General features: G+C 38.5%; 1 long non-coding RNA gene across 2 annotated transcripts; it reads left to right on the top strand.

The window, feature by feature from the left end:
* Positions 1-11,321: 11,321 nt before the first annotated feature.
* LOC127180839 (uncharacterized) lies at positions 11,322-14,105 on the top strand. Of its 2 annotated transcripts, none has more exons than XR_007829703.1 (2): positions 11,322-12,580; positions 13,373-14,105. It is a non-coding gene; the product is annotated as an uncharacterized LOC127180839 (long non-coding RNA). The 2 variants fall into 2 exon arrangements; XR_007829702.1 differs by having other exon boundaries at positions 13,370-14,105.
* Positions 14,106-15,343: the final 1,238 nt, after the last annotated feature.

Here is a 15,343-nt window from a genome sequence, read left to right as displayed (position 1 = left end):
TGAGGAAGGATGGAGATGTGGAAGTATACGTCCTTTAGATCTATCGTGACAAACCAGTCCTCTGACTTAATTTGAGACACGACCTGACTGAGCGTCAGCATCTTGAACCTGAGACGCATTACTGCGCTGTTCAGCAGACGCAGATCTAAGATCGGACGCAGCCCCCCATCCTTCTTCGGAATGATGAAGTACCGGCTGTAGAACCTGGACTCTCTGTTGTGAGGAGGGACCACCTCGATGGCCTCCTTCCTTAAGAGAGCATTTACTTCTTGTTCCATGACCAGAGCCTGCTCAGGGCCCACCAGAGTGGAAAGAACCCCACGAAAAAGAGGCGGAGAAGAACCAAACTGGATTCTGTAGCCTCTCTCTACAGTGTGCAGGACCCACTGAGACACGTTTGGCATGCTGCCAGATGGTCTACTAAGGGAATCAGTCTCGAGAGACTGACCTCTGGTGTTACCGACCAATCTGGCCATTCTAAGGACCTCCTTAGAGGTCCAAGCCTCCCAGCACCGCTGCGTTGCCGGGCGGATGCTGAGAGATGAGCTCGCCGGAGGCTGCTGCGCCCTGAAGCACCATGGGTGGCAGGGTTGGCAGTACGATCTCCTGAGGGCACTGAGGAGAGACGGGCACTGTATGATGAGGTGTTAATTGCTCTTCCCCAGAGGGGTCTGCCCTCAGAAATCCTGAGCCACGAACATCAGAACTTCTTAGCCGAGGCCTGCAGGTCCGTTTTCGGCGCAGTTGGTTTCAACTTAGAGCGCCGCCTAGATCCCTGCTCCCTCTGCGGGGGAGTACGGGTAACGACGCTCTCTTTTTGGGTGGCCCGGTATGAGGAGGAGGTACTCGTATGCGGCTGCTCCCACTCCCACCCTTTATCTCCTCACCCTCATCCAGCTCCTTCAGCAGGTCCGCCTGGTATGCCTGCAACACCGCCATGGTGTGCAGGCAAGCACCAGCCTGACCCGCTGACGAGTACCCTTTGCCCACCAGCGACGACGTGGTACGCAGTGGCTTAGTGGGCAAAATCGGGGCTTTAAGGGATGAGGTCGCGCCGGGAGACAGATAGCTTACGAGTGACTGTTCTACCCGGGGCATCACCCCATAACCATGCTCAACAGTTCCCACCACATTGCTGTAATGGAGGGTGGCAGAGCTGTGAACACGGACCGAGAAAGGCTTTCCCCATGATCTAGACACCTCAGTGTGCAGATTGGGGAAAAACGGCAAGCCCCGTCGCAGAGGTGGTGGTTTAGACCGCAAGAAGCGTTCATCAAGTTTGCTTCTTGGCAGCTCTTTTGGTTTCTCAGCCAGCCAATCTAATTTTAGCTTGGCGTGAGTCACCACCTCCACGAGCTCCTGGGGACGGACTGGGGGGGCGAATCCCTAGCCTCATCGATATCCTCCACATCCACCTCCTCAGAGGATGAAACATGGAGGGTCGAGCACTCTCCCTGGGGGGGAAGAAACCGCAGAGTGTGCTTCCATCCCGGTGAAAGCGCTCGATCTGGTGGGTGAAGAAGAAGAAAGGGACTGGCTCGTCTCCATTCCCTCCACCAGATCCATTTGGAGCCCCACGACTGCAGCCGCCACTCTGCCTCAGCAGAGGCGGGACCAGAGCCGCAAGGCACGCTGGCGAGAGCTCCCTCCTCAAAGACAGCTCTCCGGGAGCGAAGCGGGAGCTGCTCGCAGTGCAGGCAATCAGCTCCCTTGAGAGCTGATTCCGCGTTCTTCGCTCCCAAACAAACAACACAAGTGCGTGTCCCCACCCGTAATATAGTGCGGGGTCTCTCTCTCTCAGCTCTTAGTTCTTCTTCATTTTCCACATGGGAAGAAACTCCCTGTTACCATCAAGTCAGAACATCTTTGGAGTTCATCACTCTTCAGATCTGGAAGAACGTGATCGCGATTCCAAAACCACTGCTGTAAAACCATCAAGACCTTTACCCGAGACTGCATTCAGACACTTGTTCAGCGACCAAGGCAATGCAAGTATCGTACATTTAACTAAACAAAGCAGTGGTTTAGTATAAGATGTAGACGGCACTGATGGTTTCAATCAGGTGGTTAACTGACTCTCTTTTCATAGCTACATTTTCTTGTCTCTCCAACTGCTTCTCACTTGTCCTGCTCCCATGCATGAGCGATTATATGTTTGCTTGTTTAGATTAGTTATGTGTTAGTTCTTAGTTAATAAAACTCTTGTGCACAAATTACATGAATTTTGATTCTGATTCTGCCTTGTAAAATTAATGTCCCTTTACGATTCCGATTCAAGCTATATGCTCTAATGCAATAGTACAGTTTCATTATCAATTGCTTTAAGAATGTCTCTTTATCTGAACTCACCTGCCATTATATATTTTAACACAAATGTCAATAAACACACCTGCTGGGTTAACTTGTCATCTTGTCTCCGAGTCTGGTATTCCCTAACAGTGGAATGTTATATTGAAGAGATTCAGTTATTACTTTCTACGTAAAGATTTCAATCTTGCGTATTACTGTCTGTAAATACAGGATATGGCATTATTGTTTGAATTGCTGTTTATTTTAAAATAAGCACAAGACAATTGTTAACTCCAAATGTTTATTGAAATTGTAAGATGTATGTGTTATTTGTATTTGGTTTGCATGTTGTTTTTGTTTTGTTTTGTGTAAGTTTATTTGTTGAGTTAAAGGGATAGTTCACAAAAAATAAAAATTATGTAATTAATTACTCACCCTCATGTCGTTCCAAACCAATAAGACCATAAGAGATGTTTTTGATGAAATCTGAGAGCTTTCTGACCCTGCATAGACAGCAATGCAACTACCACGTTCAAGGCCCAGAAATGTAGTATGGACATCATTAAAATGGTCCATGTGACATCAGTGGTTGAAAGGTTATTTTATTAAGCTACAAGAAAACTTTTTGTGTGCAAAGAAAACAAAAAGGCAGCATTCTGATGGCATTTTAGCCCTTTAGCCCTTGTATGGTGTGTGGGTCTGTGAGACCTGTTTTCATTTTTTAACAAAATAAAAATTATACAGTTCATTATTTTTTAAAACTCAGACTCATTGGGCTTTGGCTCATCTTCTGTGAAGAACATATATCAAAACAAATTTTCAATGACCACACACTGTACACCCCCTACACATTTATATTACATACAGGATGTAATATAAAAAAAGTGTGGAAATTGTTGGTACTGTGTACTTTCACTCTGTCCTCCTCCTGTCTGGGCCTGCTGTGTGTGTGTACTTGTTTTTGCTACATTGTGGGGACCAAATGTCCCCACAAGGATAGTAAAACCTGAAATTTTTGACATTGTGGGGACTGGCCTGCGGTCCCCACAATGTTAAAAAATTATTAAAAATAGTAAATGATGTTTATCTGAAAGTGTAACAATGCAAACATGTTTTCTGTGAGGGCTAGGTTTAGGGTTAGGGTTGGGTTAGGGGATAGACAATATCGTTTGGTCAGTATAAAGTCTATAGAAGTCTATGGAAAGTCCCCACAATTCACAAAAACAAACGTGTGTGAAAGAGAGAGACAGTGTTTGAGAGTGTGAGTGTAAGTGGGAATTTTGTGTTTCTGCCCCTGCCGTTCCTGCACAAGGTTATAGCACTTTAATTCATAAATGTGATAAGGTAAACTAAGGTAAAGGGCAAATATTTACCATATACGCTGTTTATATTGCTTGTAATTGGGATGAAGTAAGATCTGTTGAGTATTTTAACATAAAATTGTTTGATTGTGTTGAACTAAAACACCAGACCCACGACCACTGGCTGAAAAAAAAAAATATGAACACCACACAAGGGTTAAGGAGGGTGAGGGTGAGGAGAATCACGGGTGGAAGGCCTTGAAATATTAGCCTTTAGTTCAGGAGTGTAAAGACAAATGATGGCAGGCATGGCTGTTCAGTGCGAAAATAGGCTTGCTTTCCTGCCAAATCAGTATGGTGGCTGATGTCAGCTTTAGGCATAGAAGAGAAGAGCAAGAAACATGCTGCTTGTAGGAGGGGAGAGGAGGCTAAGTGAGCTTAAAGGGGTCATCAGATGCCCATTTTCCACAAGTTAATATGATTCTTTAGGGTCTTAATGCAAAGTCTCTAATATACTTTGATTAAAAATTCTCAGTGGTTTTGTAAAACAACACCCTTTTTACCTTGCCAAAATCAGCTCTGCAAAAATCATCTCATTCTAAGGGGTTGTTCCTTTAAATGCAAATGAGCTCTGCTCACCCCGCCCCTCTCTTCTCTCTGTGGAAAGATGGTCTTGTTTACATTAGCTGCGTTTAGCCGCTAAACTTCCTAACTACCGCGTTATAAGGAAAGGCGATCGCAAAGATTCATTAAAAAAAATGCTTATATTCACTTCTGCTGTAAGTGAAGCTGGATCATGAATGATTGGCGCGAACATAGACGGATATATGTAGATCGGGAGGCACATTCCATTCACAAACAAACATAATCTACTGCATGTTCAGCGGCTCAGATGTCGGGAGTAAATGACGACCACTATGTTCATTATTACATCCAGCAACACAACACCTCAGTCGCTCAATCTGAGATATTCTTGTCTAACTTACATCCCTGCTCTGGCATCAAAACATATTATTTTTACAGATTAATTAAAAACCACTGCATGGATTTTTATCATTATAGGATAGATTTGTACATACACTGCCAACACACATTAATGTTCAAACAACATGAAAAAGTGAACTTAGCATCCGATGACCCCTTTAATGCTGGATATGGTGCAAGGAAGAGAAAGAAAGCTGGAAGCCAGGAGAAGATTGGCAGTGATTTGGCCACCACTTCCAACCCACCACCTAGAAAGTATTGTGGTTAAGGGTCAAAACACTCAAGAAAGGTTGGGTACCACCTGATGACATCTGCTAATCCCTGAAAGCTACGGTTACATAAAGCAGTAATCAAGGAAAACAACTAACAGGTGTATTCTGATCTCTGACTTTATTAGGTCAGGTTTGTTGAATTCATCAGTAAGTTCCATTAATGCCGAGCTATCCAGTCGAATACTATGAAAGGAAGAGAATAAAGTTACCAAGAAGATGAAGAAACTGAGGTCAAGTTTTCTTTCTTGGGAAGGATGCTTTTCTTTTCCCCCAGATGGAATTATGATTTGACAGATGCATCGTTGGATTTGAGATAAGTGACTGAAAAAAAAAAATCTGATATCAGTGACTGATTCTTACTTTCATAGTATAAATTACTGTACGGTAACAGGTGACTGTAAACCAGTAATAACTGAGAAATTTAAGAATTTCTTATTTTTCTTTACATTGAACAAATATGATCTATTTGTTGATACTTGCTGTCCTATTGTTGATTTAATTGTTGTTTTTCTTTTAAAAGACCTACTATTTAATTTTGGAGGAAATTCATGTTAAATCATTATTATGCTGGTGCATGATTGGTTTATATACACATATATCAACCAAAGTGTTAAACCCAAAGTTTAAACGCTGTTTGTTATTGACAGTGATACTACATGTGAGCAAAACTTTGGTGAGCTAGCCAGGAGGTGGTGCTGTATTGCTAAAAACACACAGTGTGAACAACCCAAATAGGCCACTGGCAAAATGGAAGTAACTGTCAACTGAAAGTATTAAAGGATAAGTTCACTTCCAGAATAAAAATTTACAGATAATTTACTCACCCTCTTGACATCCAACAAGAGGTCTAAATTAACGGAAAATAAAGAAACAACAGGCGTTTTCCCAGCAGCATAGCAGTAATGACTTACTTTACTTCAATGAACTACTTTACTTCCAAGATCGATACTATTAGAGATAAAAAAAAAATGTAACCATGCAGCCGTTAGTTACAGTATCGCATCAGATAGTGCGCTATAACAGCCACACTGTTAAAAATTGCTGTAAAAAAATGGCCAAATTTTGACAGTAACATGCTGTTTTCCATTAAAACAGTGCATTCTGGGTATTATTTGTCATTTTCGAAAAAGTAGCCTGCTGCTATGTATCGTGAATTAACAGTGTTCAAAATCGACACTCAGAGACTGTGTTTAAAATCAAACTCTACACCCTCATTCACTATTCCCTACATGAGTTTACTAATATAGTCCACCTTACAGAGATAATGAAAACTAATGAGTGACGTCAGACACTGACGAACAGCTGCTGTTAATGAGCAGAATCACTGATTGAAAGAGAAACAAGACAAACACAAGAACTATATAACTGACTTCAGCCACAGCCTTAGATGAAATCAACTGAAAATTTAAAACAACTCAACACACAGCTTTACCAACTTCATGCATTTCTAACCAGACTGATTTTATTTCTGTCAGATGTCTATAGAAGATCTTATTGAGAATGAACAGATGTTTAGATGATGATGTTTTATTGTTTGTTTGACGATACCATTGTGGAGATCAGTGTTTGCTTTAATTGGGCTCCTGACTCTTGACATTAAAACATAGGTATATTTGCTATAACTGGGCTTTTATGATGCATTAGTTACAGCAATGCTGGTCAGTTGATGTCAGCTATGTCTAGTTGCGCATGAATGTCATTGACTGAACTGGTTGTGAGTCTTGTGAGACTCATTAAGAGTCTATTGTTGAGTGTGTTTGTTTGCTGTTGCATTTTTTTCTACCAAGTGTGTTACAGCATGAGATCTTTTGATAAGGTGGCAACCAGAAATTTAAGTATTTAATAGTTATAATTTAAAACTACTGTAGCATTTATACGGAAATAGAGACATGAAGAATCAGCATATGAATCTCAACAATGGTGACAATCGAAAGCTTCATGCTGCAATGCATGCTGGGTATCAGCACACTACAAAACCTCACCTATGACTTGTTCTCACCATTGTTGAGATTCATACGATGATTCTTGATGTGTGTATCTAAGTTATGCTACAGTTTTTTTTTTTTTTTTTTTTTTTTTTAAATGAGTGGTCTTTTTTACATCTGCATACCCAGTTCTTTTTTTTTTAATTTCATATCAATATTCAATAAAAGAAAAGACACTGGATAAAACCTGTGTTATTACCAAACCATAAATAATTCTAGATTTCTTTTAGTCATTAATTTTTTTTTCTCATAACAAGCATGTTGTAAACATACACAATTATATCAACTAAACTAAAATTAACCTTAAAATGTCACGGTTCAACAGCCCAACTAAAGTAAACACTGATCTCCACCGTGGTAGTAAAAGAAAAAAAAAAAAAAACCTAAACCTCTGCAACTCTCTTCTGTAGACGTCTGACAGAAATAAAGTCAGTGTGGTAATAATTGAAGCTGGTAATGCTGTTTTAGGAGTTTAATCAGATCTTGAGAGATTTAATGTCTTCTTTTATTTCAGTTGATGTCATCTAAGGCTGTGGCTGAAGTCAGTTGTTCTTGTGTTATTCTTTCATTCAGCAATTTTGTTTGTTAACAGCTGGTGTTCATCACTAATGCTCAATCAGAACGTGATCAATCATATAATTATCTCATTAACTTCAGCACTAATTCAGTATTACTCAAACACTCTGTAGTGTTGACACATTATAAGTGTTCATTTAAAACTGAGGATTTTGCTGTGGGTTTTAAAGGGTTAAAGATGTACGATAGAAAATAAAAAACAGCATGATATGTAATTTAACAGTAATAAACTGTAATTAATTTACGGCAACACACTGTAGAAAAACAGTAACATGCTGGCAACCGAGCTGCCAGTAGATTACTGTTAATTCAAGAAAAAACAGTAATATACTGTAAAACATAACTGTCAAATTTACCAAGCAAATCAAGTTATTTTCACTAAAATATTAGTGAGTGTTCATAGAAAAACAATTATGCAAAGTCATTAACTGGTGGGGAGAGTAAATATTTGATTGTGCCTAACTGATGTGTTTTTGTACAAGAGAGATCTGTCAGTTTAATTTAGTTTTGTGGGTCACCATTGTGCTGGAGAGTAGAGCTTGTGCTTCAGGCAATGATGAGCCACAAACACTGATGTTTTGCTGCTTTATTTAAAGACAGTAATTGTGGAATTGCTGATATAGTGACAATCTCTTTACTAAGCACTTTATTACACAAATTTGTGCTATTGTTAGTTAATGACAGTCTATAAAGATTTGAGTAAAAGTCGATTGCTTCTTTATTACACTTTAAGTGTTTGTGGGGTTATATTAAGAAATATTTCTTCTTAGTGGACTCAAATTAAATAAGTTCACTGTACTAACACCACATAAACAATAGTTTTTTTAAAACTCAAATGGTTTGAAGCAATTGGTTTCCAAAATAAAATGAGTTACCACATGGTATAATAAGGGTAACATACTGTAAAAATCAAGAGCTGTAAATTAACGGTAGAGAGCTATAACATAACAGTATAATGCTGGCAACCACAGCTGCCAGTAAATTACTGTTATTTTACAGTGCAATTTTTTACAGTGCAGTTTTTGAGGAACAATTCCACTCATTCTCTACTATACGAGAGGAAAAATTGTATAAAATTGTTAAATCATTTAAACCAACAACATGTATGTTAGACCCTATTCCATCTATGCTACAAAAAAGAGGTGCTTCCAGGTATCATAGGTCCTCTTCTGAATATTATTAATTCATCATTGTCATTAGGATATGTCCCTAAAACCTTTAAACTGGCTGTTATTAAGCCTCTCATTAAAAACCACAACTTGACCCCAACAAATTAATTAATTGCAGATTAATCTCAAATCTCCCTTTTCTGTCAAAGACACTAGAAAAGGTAGAGTCCTCATAATTCTCACAAAACTGAGTACACCCCTCACATTTCAGCAACTTTTAGTATATCTTCTTAAGGAACAATGTTATAGAAATTAAACTTGGATGTGTTTTAGAGTAGTCAATGTGCAGCTTGTATAGCAGTGTATATTTACTGTCCCCTGAACATAACTCAACATACAGCTATTGTTGTCAAAATAGCTGGCAACATGATAACAGCACTATGTCATTTAACCATGCAAAGCCACATATCCTATTCATCATGTTCATGTTTTTGTCTGGTCGACAGAACCATACAAAGTTGTGTATCTTGTATTAGAGCAGTTAAAATTTGAGTATGTGCTTTGAGTACGATTCTCTCATACTGACCACTGGATGTTCAACAAGGCACCTCATGGGAAAGAACTCTCTGAAGATTTGAGAATTAGAATTGTTGCTCTCCACAAAGATGGCCTAGGCTATACCCAACAAACACAGTTGTAACAACATGGCTAAATGGTTGTTGGTTCTACGTTGTGTTGTTAAGGTTGTTACTGCATTGTCACAATGTTGTCATTCAACCATGGATCGCTGAAGGTTGTGCTTAGGCTGTCTGGACAATCACTGTACGACATGTACTCGTCACTGTTCTGAAGCGCATTTTACAGCTGAACAGACCGCTGGGCCGTTATTCTTCTTCAAGCCAGGATACGTGAGTATTGCTTTTGGTTTTTCCTCAGATAAATATGTAAATATCCAAACGAAACCTATAATTTTCGTGTCCAATGTGAGATTTATTTGTTCTGCTAATAAACTGAATGGACAGAATAGCTGACAGTTCACATACTGAGTGTTAGTTTGCGATCAGATTTGGTGCAATGCTAACTATATTTCTTTCAGTATTCAGATAGCGTTACTGATATTTAGGAAAAAGAGTTAAACTTATTCTGGTCATGTAAATGATAAAGTGTCTTAACATTACGCCAAAAGTTATAAGCCATAATGAAGCTATGAAAAGTGATTGACATTTCAGCACAACAGACAGCAACATAAGTGCGTTCAATCTAGTCAACAAATAATATCTGTTACCTATTGGCCAATAAATTGTTAGATTTAACTCGCCAGTGTTTTTGTTAAACGTGTACAAGAAATTTCAGCACGGATACATTTTCACTTGCCTACATTTGAGCACTCGGACTGAACGATTACGTTTTTACTCTGTCTATATAGAGCAGTGAGTGCATTATTGGCTGAGGAAAGCGCTCTGCGTTTCTCTCACACACGCTGAGAATGAGTCTTACAATGAGATTAAAATTGGCACCCTATATAGTTCATTTTTTCCAGTTAAAATGACTTAGTTTTCACTAACTAAGGATCACTGATTGCGTTCACCTTCTGATTTCAGCAAATCAGTTTGAGCCAAGGCAGACAACGTGATTAAAATCATTAACCAAGCATCAGATCTTATCGCATTTCATACTGATATTAGGCATCAATTTAGCAGATATATAGATATCCTATATATACACTATCTATCTATGTATGTATTAGAACACTAAACAATTTACTGCCAGTATGCAGTTCTATTGCCTAGGTGTGCATAGAGTGTTGGTTAAGTTTATTTTATTTTATTTTATTTATTTATTTTGGGAAATGCATGTGAAAGAAACAAATATTTGTAACCTTAAAAAAAAAAAAAAAAAAAAAAAAAACATTAATTATTACAAAAACTTATTAAACACTGCTTTAGGTTTGTAGGTGATCAGGTACAGAAATTGAATAATCAAATAAATTTTCTTCACTGTATAAATTGAATATAGATTAATCATTGTTAAAGCTACAAAAGTCAATCAGTCAAGAGCAATGAGGGTTTCTTTCTTTATTTTATTTTATTTTTTTGTATTAACATTAAGTCTCAAGGTCTTTTTCATATATACTAGATTAATCCAAACTAAAAACCAAGTGTGAGATTTTTAATATTGCTTTAATGTTCTGTACAGCTGGTATTGGCATGATACTAAGTTTGACATTTAATTTTACAGTGATCAGTTACCCCACATTTACAAGATGGTTCATTAGACCTCTTCTCCCAAGTTTTAATTTTTAGTAAGTATTCAGAGACTCAGCCTTATGGGTATAACAAGTAGCCTATAGCATTTCTGTACATATACTGGAGCTCAAACCTGGTTTATGCCACCCTACACATTTCATTCACATCTTTTTCTTTCATATCTGTACTATACTATTATAATAAGGACCTAAAAAATTATAAAAATAATATATAAAAATAAAAAAAGAACTGACGCGGAGGTCGCTTTTAACGGAAACATAAGTAGTAAGTGTTTTACCTCATTAATAGTGATATTTAAGGATTGTGCACTGCTAAACTTTTTCTCAGAGTGATATTTTCTTTAACTTGTGATGTTGAGCACCTAGGAAAGTTGGTTTTATCAAGAAAAACACAGAAAGTAAAGTTTTTATTTAATTTACATTACGTATTATATAAAGATCATATCTTTATTAAGATATTTGTATGCTGTGCACCTAAACAAGCCTAAATGTTTCTCACAGATTTGCTATGTAGTGCTGACGGAGGTCGCTTTTAACAGGGAAACACTAGAAGTAAGTGTTTTATCTCATTTAAAATATGTATTTCATAAGATCATATTGATTTGTAGGGGATCTACACGTTCTTTTTCGCAAGAGCTTTTATTTTGAAATTCGTCGCGGGTGCCGCCATTACTATTTTCTTGCGTGAGTGTCAGACGCACGGAGAAAGAGCGAGAGAGAACAGAAGCAGCGGTGAGCTGATGAAGAATGCACTGATTTTGAGAACTCTTATCGAGTTAAAATTTAAGTTTAGACTAGTGTCATGCATTAAAACTGCATGTTGATGCATCTAAGTCTTCGTTTTCCGTAACGAGCCTGTTATTTATAGTAACGTGACAAGTTTATATAGTGCTCGTACGTGAAACAGCAAACAGACTGTTAAGTGTTTAAAAAGTCATTCAGCGTTGGAGTTGAATACTGCCGTGTTTCCGTGCGTTTGCATCCAGTTTTGTTAGTTCGTACGAACTCAAAACGTGGTGAATGTGTTGCTTATTTTTTTGTGAGGAGAGTTAAGCTGATTCGTTAGATGGGATCGTATGTTGTTCGTGCTCTTGGACCGATCTTCGTTGGACTGGATTGCGGCCTCGTCGGATCAAGGTGTTGTCTTTAGGATCACGGGGGCAATTGTTGAAGATCATAGAGTTAAAAGAACAGTACCCTGCCTATTCAGACACCTTTCAGCGCTCCATCTATGTTCCAAGAGTGGTGATGTGCTTCATTTTCTTAATTTTCCACTGAATGCTGGTAAGCAAGAAATCTTTTCTTTAACACGTGTATAAGGACTGAACTGTGCTTTAAGAGAAAACTCTCATACACGGAACTGTAACGTGAATTTACCTGCAAGTCTATGAACCGTCCGACTACTGAATGGACTGAGTACAATTTTCCCCGGATTTTTGAAGTGAACTTTTCAAAGTTTGAGTTGAACTGAATCACACTGATTGTGAATGTGAAACCTTTCAGTGCCATAAAAGAAGAACTCCGATTGTTGTTTAAGTTTCAACAAAAACACTAACGCATTGTTTATATTTTCTTTATTGTTGTCAATCTTTCATTTTACTCCAAATTTACTGAATTTGAAATACCTTTACTTTTCCTGTGAAGAAACTAAAGAAAGAAGTAATTTATTCTGTCTCTTGAGTCTAATGTTTTTCATCTGGATATTTCTAGTTAGTTAAACTAAAACTGTGGTTACCAAATTGAGTCTTTTACACTAAGGAGTGGGGGCGTCTCATCTATCCTGTTAGATTTGGAGAAGGTGGGTTTTGCAGTTGAAAGCTAGTATCTTTAAAGTCATCTGTACACACACACACTCCAGGTGCCACCGTGTATAGAGTAAATCCTGGAGCCCACTACACCTCATCTATAGCACCACACCGCAACACGATAGACACCAACCAATAACCACTTGTTGTACTGAGACCTAAAGCATTGGGTGGGGGGACTAAGATCCTGTTGCTCACTCAGTCTTCCTTAGGTGTAAGGGTTTAATATTTCCCCCACAAGGCGGTGGCATATTCCCCTCCGTCACAGATTTATAGCAATATTTATGTGTTGTGCACTCCTAAACTTTATCTCAGATAGATTGTTATTCTTTCACTCAGGAGATGATGTGCTTGAAGAGTATGAATCCACCAATACATTAAGTGGGATGAGAAGAGCTTTGTTAGGACACATACTAGAGACATGGACAAGCCATAATTGCATATTTTAAGATGCTTTTTTTTTTTATTATTAAACAATAATAATAAAGAATCTGATCTCCTTTGGGTTTTTGGTATGTTTGCACTGTCATTTATTTATGTGCTGTCCCATGTATGCACATTCATTTTGGTAGGAGGAGTCAATGTAGAGAAAGATCAGTAAGCATTTGGAATTATGACTTTGTCTCTGACATTAAAAGACCAATTTTCCAGTAAGGCTGACTTTCTTTTTACAATATATATGTACATAAATTTACAGTGAATTAAATGCTTTTACTCAAAGTGACAGTTCCCAAAAATGAATATATATATATATATATATAATTTTTTTTTGTGCTCCTCAGAAGACAGGAGGTCCAAAATGATGACAGAATTTTCAGTTTTGGGTGAACCATTTTGATTTGTATTCTATTGTATTGTCTAGATTTAAACTGTCAGACTGCCATCTACATTAATGTTAGTTTTTTTGGTTCTTATTCCGAGGTCACTGTAGCCACCCAGATCCAGACTGTATCCAGGTCAAATGGTCACTGCAGGTACCCGGATCTAGTCCAGCCCAGATGGTGGATCAGCACCTAGAGATGATCTCTACAGCCCTGAATGTCAGCGGAGACCAGGACAAATAGATAAGCCCCAGAGACTGATCCCATCTGAAGACCTCGTCACCTAGACGGCGATACGGACAAGAGCACGGGAACCAGATGAGCTCTCTGCACATCTAACTTTGTTGCAGCGTAGATTTAAACTGTTGGTTTCATCTGGCCAGAGGAAAACAGAACTATTTCGACACACTATGTCCCTGTTTAAAGGATTACTCCACCCCAAAATGAAAATTTTGTCATTAGTCACTTACCCCCATGTCATTCCAAACCTGTAAAAGCTTAGTTCGTCTTCAGAACACAAATTAAGATATTTTTGATGCATTCTGACAGCTTTCTGACCCTCCCATACACAGCAATGTATTTAACATGATCAATGTCCAGAAATGTGGCAAGGAGATCCATAAAATAATCCATGTGACATAAGGTGTTCAACCTTAGTCTTACAAAGCTACAAGAATACTTTTTGTACGCAAAGAAACCGCATCTTGTCATGCTGAAAACAAAGAATGAGACTATACTCTCTTCAAGGAGGTCCAAACACCATTAGCAAAGACTGTTGTTTAGGCTGATAAATGCAAGCATTATAAACCTTATGACATTAAGAGTACATAATATGCACCACATTAGAATGTGTATTTTGTGCCTTTGCATTGATTTGCCTTGACATTATGATTTCACTTGTTGTAAGAACATGTTTTTTGAAAACACTGAATGTGAAGAAATTATTTACAATGTTTCATTTTAAAAATAAATTGTAAATAAATGTAAACGTGTATTGTTTTGTGTGTTTTTTGTTTTTTTTTTTGCTGTTGACCAGTTAATCCATGAGTGTTAACTTTAAACACCAACTTTGGTATTTTCATCATCCATTCTGTACTGATTCAAATTAGTAATCAATAATAGTTATTATTTTACACTCTGCGCGCCTCCCCCTAACATGCTCTCTTGTATTAACAGGCAGAATCGGGCGCGGGCGCGGGCGCATCAGGTGCAATCATTAAACATGTTTCAAAGGAAGCCAGCGCCACGGTCCTGGCCGCATTATCACTGTCTTTACTGTGTGATTTTAGGGAATATTTGCATTTATTCACATGCGACCAAAGTAGTTATTCATGTGGTGGACTGTCAGGACACTACTGAATGATGCGCATTTAGAAGTAGGTATAGGCAAAGCCGACTGATAAAGTCTGTCGTATCAAGCTCCTATTTGAGTCCTCCTACATTAGTCAGTCCCTCCAGAAACTCGCGATGTTGCGATCGCGCCAATTCACGCAAATTCAGCCAATCCCCGCGATTTATTTGCGGCCTTGCAATTTCATCCAATCACCGCGACTCTACCGCAAATTCGACCAATCAGTTTGGTCCGTCACTGCACGCGGCATTATTTTCACACAGAAGGACTTCCTTATCAGATAAAGCAGGCATGAGCGCAAATAAATCACACTTACCTACAAATATCACTGCGAAAGACCGTGCAAAGCAATTCCCTAATGTTCTCCATGACAGTGGAGGGAAACTATTTTGCACTGTGTGCAACATTGTCGTGGAACACAAAAGAAAATCCTCGCTTGACCGACACTTCTCTACAGCAAAACATGCCAGAAGGATGTCCGTGCAAGAGCCGACACGGCAAGTGACTATCACCGAAGCTGTTGCTCGCAAATCCATCGCAAGCAGCGAAAGGAACAAGGTAAACAACAAAACTTCATAACGTTT

This window comes from Labeo rohita, chromosome 18 (genome assembly GCF_022985175.1).
Source record: "Labeo rohita strain BAU-BD-2019 chromosome 18, IGBB_LRoh.1.0, whole genome shotgun sequence".
Taxonomy (NCBI): Eukaryota; Metazoa; Chordata; class Actinopteri; order Cypriniformes; family Cyprinidae; genus Labeo; species Labeo rohita.
The sequence above is the reverse complement of the archived record's forward strand: the minus strand, read 5'-3'. Positions and strand labels throughout refer to the sequence as shown.